This window comes from Odocoileus virginianus, chromosome 2, assembly GCF_023699985.2.
Source record: "Odocoileus virginianus isolate 20LAN1187 ecotype Illinois chromosome 2, Ovbor_1.2, whole genome shotgun sequence".
NCBI classification, from domain to species: domain Eukaryota; kingdom Metazoa; phylum Chordata; class Mammalia; order Artiodactyla; family Cervidae; genus Odocoileus; species Odocoileus virginianus.
The window spans coordinates 32,351,670-32,364,601 of NC_069675.1; positions in this window are offsets into that span (position 1 = coordinate 32,351,670).

The following is a 12,932-nucleotide window of genomic DNA, read 5'->3' on the forward strand; positions in this document are numbered from 1 at the left end:
CATAACTCTAATTTATAAAATAGGATCACGTAGTGTAGAATTACCCTGTGATTATGCCCAATGAGAGTAATATTTTGAGAAACACTAGGAAAAGATCCAGAAAAAGAGAGAGTAGGGATAGGCAGATGGTGATTATAAATGCAATAGCACTGTTTAAAGGCAGCAGAATCTCCTATTTTAGAAATATCATATTGATATGCTTTAATTATTCTCAGACCTCTGATCCCAAACACGATTATTCATTTAGAGAGACACGCTACCAATACTAGTAAAAATAAAGTAAAAATTAAAAAGAACACTTCGATCGGCCTAGTCTCTTATCTCTTCTCTTTGTTCATATAAAGAATCATTAAATGTATTTTAGATAATGATTCACAAGGCACACTTTGAAATCATAGTCTTTTCAGCTGAACTTTCATGAGAGGATATTTATTGAGATGAATTCTCCATCTTTTTATATTTAAAATCATATTTTAGCTTTAGCTTATGAACTGGATAATTTATTTCCTACTCTTTTAAACAAATATGCTACATTGTTTTACCTTGTGTAACTTTTCTAATTAGATCTGATTTTCAGTGTAAATAAAATTTACCTAAAGAAATAGATTGGTTCAGTAGAAGTCTGAACACTATCAAATAAGTATCTACATTATTTTATTTTCCCAGAATTTTTATTACAAAATGCATGTCTATCTGACTAGAATCTGAATAACCTTCAGAGGAACCAGAGATCAAATTGCTAACATCTGTCGGATCTTAGAAAGAGTAAGAGAATTCCAGGAAAACATATATATCTGATTCACTGACTACACTAGTGCCTTTAACTGTGTGGATCACAACAAACTGCAAAATCCTTAAAGAGATGGGACTAGCAGACCACATTACCTGCCTCCTGAGAAACTAATATGTAGGTTAAGAAGCAACGATTTGAAGTGGACATGGGAAAACAGACTGGATTAAAATTGGGAAAGGAGTGCAGCAAGGCTGTATATTGTCACTCTGCTTATTTAACCTATATGCAGAATAGATCATGCAAAATGCCAGGCTGGATGAAGCACAAGCTAGAATCAAGACTGCTAGGAGAAACATCAATAACCTCAGATATGTAGATGACACTGCCTTTATGGGAGAAAGTGAAGAGGAACTAAAGAGCCTCTTGATGAAAGTGAAAGAGAAGAGTGAAAAAAGTTGGCTTAAAACTCAACATTCAGAAAACTCAGATCATGGCATCCAGTCACATCACTTCAAGGCAAATAGATGGGAAAACAATGGAAACAGTGACAGACTTATTTTCTTGGGCTTCAAAATCACTGCAGATGGTGACTGAAGCCATGAAATTAAAACACACTTGCTCCTTGGAAGAAAAGCTATGACCAACTTAGACAGCATATTAAAAAGCAGAGACATTACTTTGCCAACAAAGTCCATCTAGTCAAAGTTATGCTTTTTCCAGTAGTCATGTACAGATGTGATAGTTCGACCATAAAGGAGGCTGAGCTCTGAAGAATTAAAACTGTTTTGTTGTAGAAGATTCTTGAGAGTCCCTTGAACTGCAAGGAGATCAAACCAGTCAATTCTAAAGGAAATTAACCCTAAATATTAATTGGAAGGACTGATACTGAAGCTGAAGCTCCAATACTTTGGCAACCGGATGGAAACAGCTGATTCATTGAAAAATTCCTAATGCTGAGAAAGATTGAAGGCAGGAGGTGAAGGGGATGACAGAGGACAAGATGGTTGGATGGCATTACTGACTGAGTGAACATGAGTTTGAGCAAGCTCTGGGAGATGGTGAAGGACAAGGATTCCTGGTGTGCTGCAGTCCATGGGGTCACAAAGAATCAGACACGACTTAGCGACTGAACAAATTCATATGACTATAGAAGATACAATATATCATTTTATTTTTTGAAGTGAAAACTGAAAATGTCTATTAAGTTATTAAAGTAGGAAGTGATATCTAGAAAATAGTTCAGATAGTAGATTGACATGTCAATGTGTATGAACTAAGTGAAAGTGAAAGTGGAAGTCACTCAGTCCTATCTGACTCTTTGTGACCCCATGGACTAGAGAGTCCATGTACTTCTCCAGGCCAGAATACTAGAGTGGGTAGCCTTTCCCTTCTCCAGGGGATCTTCCCAACACAGGGACTGAACTCAGGGCTCCCACATTGTCGGCAGATTCTTTACCAGCTGAGCCACAATGAACTAAACTAAAGCTATATAAGTTGTACTGGCTTTACACCCATCACTTTCAGATTTCTCTCTTGTCAAATGAACATTGCTATAAAACAGTGCTCTAAAACAGGGATCTAGAAAACCCATGGGTTATCGATATAATGAAACAAGAATCAGCACATTTGGAGTGCTAAATTATAGCCTTGTCAACATAAAAATGACATTTTGTGCACATTCATAATACAATTAAAGCTATGGCTTTTCATGTATACATCAATTCCGTTAGTTCAGTCGCTCAGTCCTATCCGACACTTTAAGACCCCATGAATTGCAGCACGCCAGACCACCCTGTCCATCACCAACTCCCAGAGTTTACTCAAACTCATGCCCATCTAGTCAGTGATGCCATCCAGCCATCTCATCCTCTGTCATCCCCTTCTCCTCCTGCCCTCAATCTTTCCCAGCATCAGGGTCTTTTCCAATGAGTCAACCCTTCACATGAGGTGGCCAGAGTACTGGAGTGTCAGCTTCAGCATCAGTCTTTCCAATGAACACCCAGGGCTGATCTTTAGGACGGACTGGTTGAATCTCCTTGTAGTCCAAGGGACTCTCAAGAATCTTCTCCAACACCATAGTTCAAAAGCATCAATTTTTCAACGCTCAGCTTTCTTCACAGTCCAACTCTTACATCCATACATGACCACTAGTAAAACATTAACCTTCACTAGATGGACCTTTGTTGACAAAGTAATGTCTCTGCTTTTTAATAAGCTATCTAGGTTGGTCATAAATTTCCTTCCAAGGAGTAAGCGTCTTTTAATGTCATGGCTGCAATCACCATCTGCAGTGATTTTGGAACCCCCCAAAATAAAGTCTGACACTGTTTCCTCATCTATTTTCCATGAAGTGATGGGACCAGATGCCATGATCTTAGGTTTCTGAATGTTGAGCTCTAAGCCAACTTTTTCACTCTCCTCTTTCACTTTCATAAAGAGGCTTTTTAGTTCCTCTTCACTTCCTGTCATAAGGGTGGTGTCACATACATATCTGAGTTCATTGATATTTCTCCCGGCAATCTTGATTCCAGCTTGTGTTACTTCCAGCCCAGTTTTTCTCATGATGTACTCTGCATATAAGTTAAGTAAGCAGGGTGACAATATACAGCCTTGGCGTACACCTTTTCCTATTTGGAACCAGTCTGTTGTTCCATGTCCAGTTCTAACTGTTGCTTCCTGACCTGCATACAGGTTTCTCAAGAGGCAGGTCAGGTGGTCTGGTATTTCCATCTCTTTCAGAATTTTCCACAGTTTATTGTGATCCACATAATTAAAGGCTTTGGCATAGTCAAAAAAGCAGAAATAGATATTTTTCTGGAACTCTCTTGCCTTTTTGATGATCCACTGGATGTTGGCAATTTGATCTCTGGTTCCCCTGCCTTTTCTAAAACCAGCTTGAACATCTGGAAGTTCACAGTTCACATATTGCTGAAGCCTGGCTTGAAGAATTTTGAGCATTACTTTACTAGTGTGTGAGATGAGTACCATTGTGCAGTAGTTTCAGCATTCTTTGCCTTTCTTAGGGATTGGAATGGAAACTGACCTTCTCCAGTCCTGTGGCCACTGCTGAGTTTTCCAAATTTGCTGACATTTTGATTGCAGCACTTTCACAGCATCATCTTCAGGATTTGAAATAGCTCAACTGGAATTCCATCACATCCACTGGCTTGTTCATAGGGATGCTTTCTAAGGTTCACTTGACTTCACATTCCAGGGTGTCTGGCTCTAGGTGAGTGATCACACGATCGTGATTATCTGGGTCGTGAAGATCTTTTTTGTACAGTTCTTCTGTGTATTCTTGCCACTTCTTCTTAATATATTCTGCTTCTGTTAGGTCCATACCATTTCTGTCCTTTATCAAACCCATCTTTGCATGAAATATTCCCTTGGTATCTCAAATTTTCTTGAAGAGATCTCTAGTCTTTCCCATTCTGTTGTTTTCCTCTATTTCTTTGCATTGCTTGCTGAGGAAGCCTTTCTTATCTCTTCCTGCTATTCTTTGGAACTCTGCATTCAAATGGGAATATCCTTTTCTCCTTTGCTTTTCACTTCTCTTCTTTTCACAGCTATTTGTAAGGCCTCCTCAGACAGCCATTTTGCTTTTTTACATTTCTTTTCCATGGGGATGATCTTGATCCCTGTCTCCTGTACAATGTCATGAACCTCCATCCAACCTTCAGGCACTCTGTCTATAGGATCTAGTCCCTTAAATCTATTTCTCACTTCCACTGTATAATCATAGGGGATTTGATTTAGGTCACATCTGTATGGTCTAGTGGTTTTCCCTACTTTCCTCAATTTAAGTCTGAATTTGGCAATAAGGAGTTCATGATCTGAGCACAGTTAGCTCCCAGTCTTGTTTTTGCTGACTGTATAGAGCTTCTCCATCTTTGGCTGCAAAGAATATAATCAATCTGATTTTGCTCTTGACCATCTGGTGATGTGAATGTATAGAGTCTCTCTTTTGTTGTTGGAAGAGCGTGTTTGGTATGACCAGTGCGTTCTCTTGGCAAAACTCTATTAGCCTCTGCCCTGCTTCATTCTGTACTCCAAAGTCAAGTTTGCCTGTTACTTCAGATGTTTCTTGACTTTCTACTTTTGCATTCCAGGCCCCTATAATGAAAAGGACATCCTTTTTGGGTGTTAGTTCTAAAAGGTCTTATAGGTCTTCATAAAACCATTCTACTTCAGCTTCTTCAGCATTACTGGTTGGGGCATAGGCTTGAATTATCATGGTATTGAATGGTTTGCCTTGGAAATGAACAGAGATCATTCTCTTGTTTTTGAGATTGCACCCAAATACTGCATTTCGGACTCTTTTGTTGACTATGAGGGCTACTCCATTTCTTCTAAGGAATTCCTGCCCACAGTAGTAGATATAATGGTCATCTGAGTTAAAGTCACCCATTCCAGTCCATTTTAGTTCGCTGATTCCTAGAATGTCTACATTCACGCTTGCCATCTCCTGTTTAACCACTTCCAATGTGCCTTATTCATGGACCTAACATTCCTGGTTCCTATGCAATATTGTTCTTTACAGCATCAGACCTTGCTTTCACAACTGGGTGTATCAGTTACATCCACAACTTGGTATTGTTTTTGCTCTGGCTCCATCCCTTCAGTCTTTCTGGAGTTATTTCTCCACTGATCTCCAGTAACATATTGGGCACTTACCGACCTGGGGAGTTCCTCTTTCAGTATCCTATTATTTTGCCTTTTCATACTGTTCATGCTGTTCTCAAGGCAAGAATACTAAAATGGTTTGCCATTCCCTTCTCCAGTGGACCACATCCTGTCAGACATCTTCACCATGACCCGTCCATCTGGGGTGGCCCCATACGGCATGGCTTAGTTTCATTGAGTTAGACAAGACTGTGGTCCCTGTGATACTCAGCCATAAAAAGAAGCAGACATTGACATTTGCATCAACATGTATTGATCTAGAAAATATCATTCTAACTGAAGTAAGAGAAATACTCTATGATATCACTTATATGTAGAATCTAAAAAATAATATAAATGAATCTAAACAGCTATAGAAGACAAATCTATACTAAAGTGGAAAGGGAGGGAAAGTTAAATTAGGAATATGGGATTAATAGATACAAACTACTTTATATAAAATTAAAAAATAGTCAAATTTTTTTTAATATGTTGCAAAGACATTAATTTTAATTTCATGATACATTTTAATTCATTATACATTTTAGTGAGAACTGAAATTTAGTTACAGAATCAAGTGGATAGAAAACTCCTTTGATCCAGGGCATCAGAAAAGGCTTCAGGAAGGGTTTGGCATTTAACCTAAGTCTATAAGGTTAGAAAGGATACTATTAAGAGGGACAGGCATTTTATAAAAGTTTAGATAAAGTTACACATGAATGAAAGAATTTTAAGTGATTCATAGTAGTAAATTTCATTGCAATTCAGAAACTGAATAATAGACTGCAACAAAAGATTATGAATAAATTTTTTTAATATCCTGAGAGAATAATTGAGAGAAGAGAAATGATGAGGTGTCAAAGAACACTTAGAAAGATATTAGAAAGTAGGTCTGTCAAAAAATCTGATCTGTGAAAAGTTACTTGGAATGGAATAAAAAGATTCCGAAGACACTTTGGAAAGACAGAAACTTTGATTTGAAAAAGACTGCTTGTGGGGATGAAGGGTGAGATAATGGTCAAGAAGTACAATAAGATCAGTAATTTGGTTAACCTGCTAAGTTATGAGGGTATTTTCTGAGGTAGAAAAAAAATACATAATATTATTAGCTCATGTATAAACCTTGTAAGTTTGCAGTATATATGAGACAGATCTTCATAAACATGTTCAACAGGGATTTCAAAATAACATCTTAGACTTCAAAGGAGAAGTTCATATAAATGGCAGGCTGGTAACTAAGTTCAAGGATCCAGTTGCTCTTGATAAGAGTAATTTGTAATCATATAAATGTAAGTCAAAATCATGTGAATGGATGTCACTGAAAAGAAAAAGAGAGAAAAAGAGGAAAATGGATCCAATAACTGAAGGATGTGATGTGATGGAGGGAGGTTAACCAACCCTATTGTGATAATTATTTGCAAAATATACATGTATCAAAATCAAATCATATTGTACACATTAAACATTCTAAGATGAAATGTTTTAAATAAATATCTAAGTAACAAAGGTTTGAAAATTGAGGAGACAGTGAGGTAAAAGGAGAAGCAGAACATAAGACAGTATTATTAAAGAATTAAAGATGAAGTGAGTCTCAACAAGAAGTTTCCAAACAGTGAAAATTTTGTAGGGATGAAACCTAAGAACAGATCATTGATTATGGCTACTTGAAAGTCTTTAAACTTTCCTATTAAGATCAAATTTATGGGGACAAAATAAGTTTGTAGTACTTTGAGGAATGTGTGAAATATGAGAAATTGGAATCAGAAAAGCTACATTTAATTTTGAGAATACTTTTAAAAGACAGAAGTATGAAACTTGAATGAGAAGTGAAGTTAAGATACTTTTTTAGGATATAGAAGAATTGAACATTTATCTACCCTTTGGAGTAGCAATAGAGAAAAGCAGAAGAAAGATATAAGAAAAAACAATTAGGCAAAGTCCAAGAGGAGAAAAGAGGCAAAAAATTGAGAGCAAAAATATAAGTTATATATAAGGAGGGCTAAGAATAAAATGTCCCTGGAAAAAAAATGTATTGAACACTATTCTGTTCCCTCAGAATAGGTTTAATTCATTTGATAGTAAGAAGAGGCTGAGAAATGAATGAAGATATCAAGCTACCACAGTTGATAAAAACTAAATCAAAGCATGAAGCCAGCAGAATACGCTCTGCCATGTCCCAGTCCAGGGCCCTTGGAACAGATAAGTGAGGCAGCCTGATTCATAAACACTTCTTTTATTTTATTTTTGTTGTATACCATGCTAGTAGGAATAAAATTGAAGGCTGGTAACTAACTTCAAGGATCCAGTTGCTCTTGATATTTCCTGCCCAGTTTATACAGGCCAATAACTGCAATTCAGTGTATGCAGACAAAGGTTTGTTCTTTAAAATCAAATAATTGTTGTCTGATGTTTCTATTATCTCGAGGAACAAAATGTTTGCAAGCTTAGGTAACAACAATGTTAAGCCTTTATACTCCATTTTAAATGTTTCCTAATACACCATTATATTTATATACTTAACATTGTATATGTCCAGCTCTGATTTCCTAATCTGACATTTAGCACTCATGGAATACCAGAGTTGTTAAGCATGATCCTTGACTTATGATCCAGATAGTCTTCTGTTTTTGTTTTTCATTTATTTTTATTAGTTGGAGGCTAATTACTTTACAATATTACAGTAGTTTTTGCCATATATTGACATGAATCAGCCATGGATTTACATGTGTTTCCCATCCCAATAGTCTTCTGAATGAAAAAGTAAAAATAAAATTAGAGAATTAGGTAAAATAGTGAAAAATATGCTTCAGAGAGATAAAAGATGACAAATGAAGAAATATAAAGTTACTGAGCAATATTAAAGAGAAAACTCAGATTGACAGGCTTGGAAGCACAACAAGCATGTTATAATAGTTAACACAGAAAGCATTGCACACACATAAAGCAATGCACTGACATTCTTATTGTAGTAGCATATACTAAGCTCTATACACCTTTCCTTACTCCCTACTCATTTTGGAAAGGAAACTTCTCATTCTGACTTCCAATGGCGAGATTTCAGTGGGACAACTAAACCTGGATTCTCATCCTTCATCCTCAAGCTCTGAAAACCGTAGTTTTCTTTACACCTCACTCCAAACCCTACTTATCCCCTCAATGACAGGATTACCTTTAAACAATTTTTCCAATGAAAAATACCGATCAGAGATGAATCGCAGATAAGAGAGAACCCTAGAGGTATAGGTCAAGATTTCTGTTCTTTAAGTTTCCAAAGCTTCTCTGGTTACTGCAAAGAGATCTTTTTTGTCTTGTTTTGTTTTTGTAACTCCAATATATCTTCATATAGCTTTCTTTTAAATTTTTTTGAGTTAGGCCTTTATCGCTTATAACCTAAATAGCCTTGGCTAACAGACTAATTAAAACAGTATAGTTTATTTCTATGGAATCTAGCATTAGTTCACTTTTTATGGGTCCTATGAAAAAGAATTAATTCAGCAAGCTCTGCTTCTGTACACATGAAAATTAGGGTATAAGAAAGGTTAATATTTGATAAGGTGTGTGTAACCTTCTAAATTAAAAATAATAACCAAGACTGTATACAGAATATTTTCCCTGAGAAAATAAACTATTTTCAAATATTGAATAGTTTGCATTCAAAATATATACCAATTACAAGTGATACTTGATGTTTCACTACAATATGTCTCACTGAACACCTACATGGAAATCAGCCTATATTTCTGCTGGAAGGTGTTTGATAATACAAAAACACTTATTTTGCTGTTATTATGCATGATGAATACATTTTTATTTTAAAATAGCCAGACAGTATTCATTAAGTTTAGATTTCTTTTGATGCATACATAACACAAAATGAATATTCTGCCTAGAGGCAACCACTAATTTAAATCTGACATTTATCTTTCCAGGTGAAATTCTTACATATCCTTACTTTCCTTGCGTGTGTGTGCACACTCGGTAGCTCAGTTGTGTCCAACTCTTTGTGACTCCTCAGACTGTAGCCAGTCTCCACTGTTCATGGAATTTTCCAGGCAGGAATACTGGAGTGGGTTGTCATTTACTACTTAGGGGATCTTCCTGACCCAGGGATAGAACTCAGATCTCCTTCACTGGCAGGTTGATTCTTTATCACTTCACCCACCTGGGAAGCTGCCTACTTTTCTTAGGAAATACATATAAAAATTTACAGAATTATGTGTATTTATAACAACACTTTTTCTCTGTGTATTTTAATATAGATGCAACATTTAATATTGTATTAAGCTCTTTACATTTATGAATATTCTTAGGAGATTTTTTCATAACAGTAGACATAAAATTAAACATCCTTTTAAACTGTGCATCATTTTCCATAATTTTGATACATCATAGTTTTCTTAACCCCAGTTCTCAACTGGTGAAAATGCTGGTGTAGTGTGTACCACTAAGCAGTTGACCTTATTTTTGTGCTTGCTGCCAACAAAAAATTAATCAAATATTTTGTTTCACTTGGGCTTTTAGCTACTCTTGTTGTCTACCCTTTTTGCCACTGTCAATATAACATGGGGTCAATACTCCACAAAGTACACACATACCATATATGCTCACTATACATTTGAAAGAAATATGAAAACTCTAAGTTTAAAGACAATAACATCTGAAATAAGCAAGTAAACAAATTCTTGCTAAGTTCTGGAAATAAATTTGGGCACTAACCTCAAATACTCTAATCAATACAACATTAAATAATTACTCTCAAAATTAGGATGAATTAAATTACAACTACTCATGTTAAGACATGACTTGAGTCATTATTTTGTTTTACTTTCTAAGTCTTGTCTGACTCTTTTGCAACCCCATGGACTGTAGGCTGCAAGGCTCCTCTGTTCATGGGATTTCCTAAGGAAGAATACTGGAGTGGGTTGCTATTTCTATATCCAGGGGATCTTCCCCACCCAGGGAGAGAACCCATGTCTCCTGCATTGGCAGGCTGATTCTTTACCATTGAGTCATCTGGTAGTCATTTTACTCATGATCTAACTGAAATTTTTCTGTCCCTTTTTTGGCAATATTCACTCTTTGAAAGAGCAATCTGTGAACTGATTTCCGATAGTTTCCTCCGTGTACCGCAGCTGGGACGGGGCTTCCCATGTGTCCCACTTGGTACAGATGCACCTGACAAAGCGGGAGATGAGGGTTCGATCCCTGGGTTGGGAAGATGCCTTGGAGGAGGAAATGGCAACCCACTCCAGTACTCTTGCCTGAGAAATCCCTTGAACAGAGGAACCTGGTGGGCTATAGTCCAGGGGGATGCAAAGAGTTGAACATGGCTTAGCAATTAAATCACCACCACTGCCCCTGGGATCACTGCTTTATGCATGTTTATGTTTGACATCATAAATTAATTAAACATTTGATGGAACCAATAAGTAATAATTCTTTGCTGAGGTCCTTCTGAAAGTAAGATATTTACTAATGTTTTAAAAAAATGAAGCTCTCTGGTACATGATATTATTTAAGGAAATAATTGATAACTGTAAATAACTAAAATGCTTCTTAATTGTGCTAAAAAAAAAAAAAAAACTTAGCCAATGCACAACTTCATCAATGTCCTGGGAATGCTGTTTATGTTTAAAGTTTAAATATGTTTTAAGCTTAATAAATATTGTTTACTGTGTCTAGTTGTCTTGATACCAACAGATAGTCTATGTGAGTAATAATAGAAGGAAATAATATCCGACAGAGAACTTAAGAAGGAGTGACCATGGAAACTGCAGAAAAATGAAAAACATCTGGTATTATGTTTGGTATTACTCAAACATTATTTGTTAAGGAAGGAATTTTCAAAACAATTAAGGAGCATTCTCTTGTCAGACTTAGTCTGTACTATTTCCTGAAGTAGAACAGGTGCTAACTTTAAAAGATAAAGTTTCAGTCTTCAACCAATCATCTTCTACAATTTCATTGTAAAGATATAATGTGTTATATAAGCATCCCTGGTGCCAAATGTCACTGAGAACTTTGGTTTCCATCTACATGGCCCGCTTTTGCTTATAACATCAGCAAGGAATAAAAAATTTCTAATTTGATGGAGTAAGACATACTGTAGACAAAGAGGAATTATGATAACTGCTGGAGTAAAAAGGGAGGAGGTCATTTTATATGTTTCCAAACTGAAAAACTTATTTAGCAAATTTAGCTAAATTAGGGCAAGAAACAGATGCCTAGACTGTTGAATTTTCTCTAAGTCAAGAAGATATTGAATATTCTGCACATTTTAAATAAATTAAGTCATCCAGGAATCTTATGAGCCATGCTAATCTATGCTGTATTATAGAACCTGTATTCTAACATAAAACATCTTACAAACTGAACAGATGGTTCTGTTAATATATCACAGATGAGTTAAACTTGCTTCACTGTTTATAAGGAAGTGATCTTAAATGCACCTCAGTAAGGATATGAATAGCTTATTTTAACTACATTTAAGGAAATGTCAGAAAGCTACACATTGCCAAAGACATGTAAAATAAAATTAGCTTTACTATTTTCATAAATTTAAATTACTGGTATAAAAATATTTTATGTTCATTATACAAGTTAAAATCTGCTAAATTAGAGACAAAAAGATATTGCTTAGTATATGAAATAAATACATATATGTATAGGATGAATGAAAGAGCTGGCATTTTTTCTTTTTCACAGAAAAATTTTACCTTTTCTTTTTTTTTCTTTTTATAAGAATGCCTCATGACTAAAAGGCAGGATTGCAGTAAAAAAAAAAGTTTAAAGCCCTACAAAAGTATCAAATAAAATGTAGCTTTAACCTGTGAAATAAATGATTACAGAAATTAGAATTAATAAAAGGCAGGGTAGCAAAGTACATATTGTTATTCACTTTAAAGTGATTGAAAGATATGATGATATCTGGAAGATGAAACTTTTCTCAGCCTCTCTGCAATTGTTGATTAAGGAAATCTTGGAATTTTGGCTAGCAGGTTAGAGTTTTTTTTTTAATACTGCTTCATGGATTTAGGGTTGTAGAAGATGTACTAATAAAGATGCTTGATTTTCTTCTGTCTTGAAAAATTATTTAGTGATTTGCAACCTAGTCTTAACTTTTTTTTTTTTTAAGTCAGAATTATTATTTTTTTTTCTTTTCTAGGCTAATTACTTTACATCATTACAGTAGTTTTTGTCATACATTGAAATGAATTAGCCATGGATTTACATGTATTCCCCATCCCGGTCCCCCCTCCCACCTCCCTCTCCACCCGATCCCTCTGGGTCTTCCCAGTGCACCAGGCCCGAGCACTTGTCTCATGCACCCAATCTGGGCTGGTGATCTGTTAACTTTTAATAAAATGAACCAAAAGAAACTTAAATTTTTGGATACTTAAAAAATATTTATCTGCTTAGGTAATTATGTGACAGGCATTGTACTAGGCCCTTTAAAGTTTTCTTATAATGCATATATATATATATATAAAATGCATATATATATATATAAGTTGTAAGTTTTGTTTTTTATTACTAT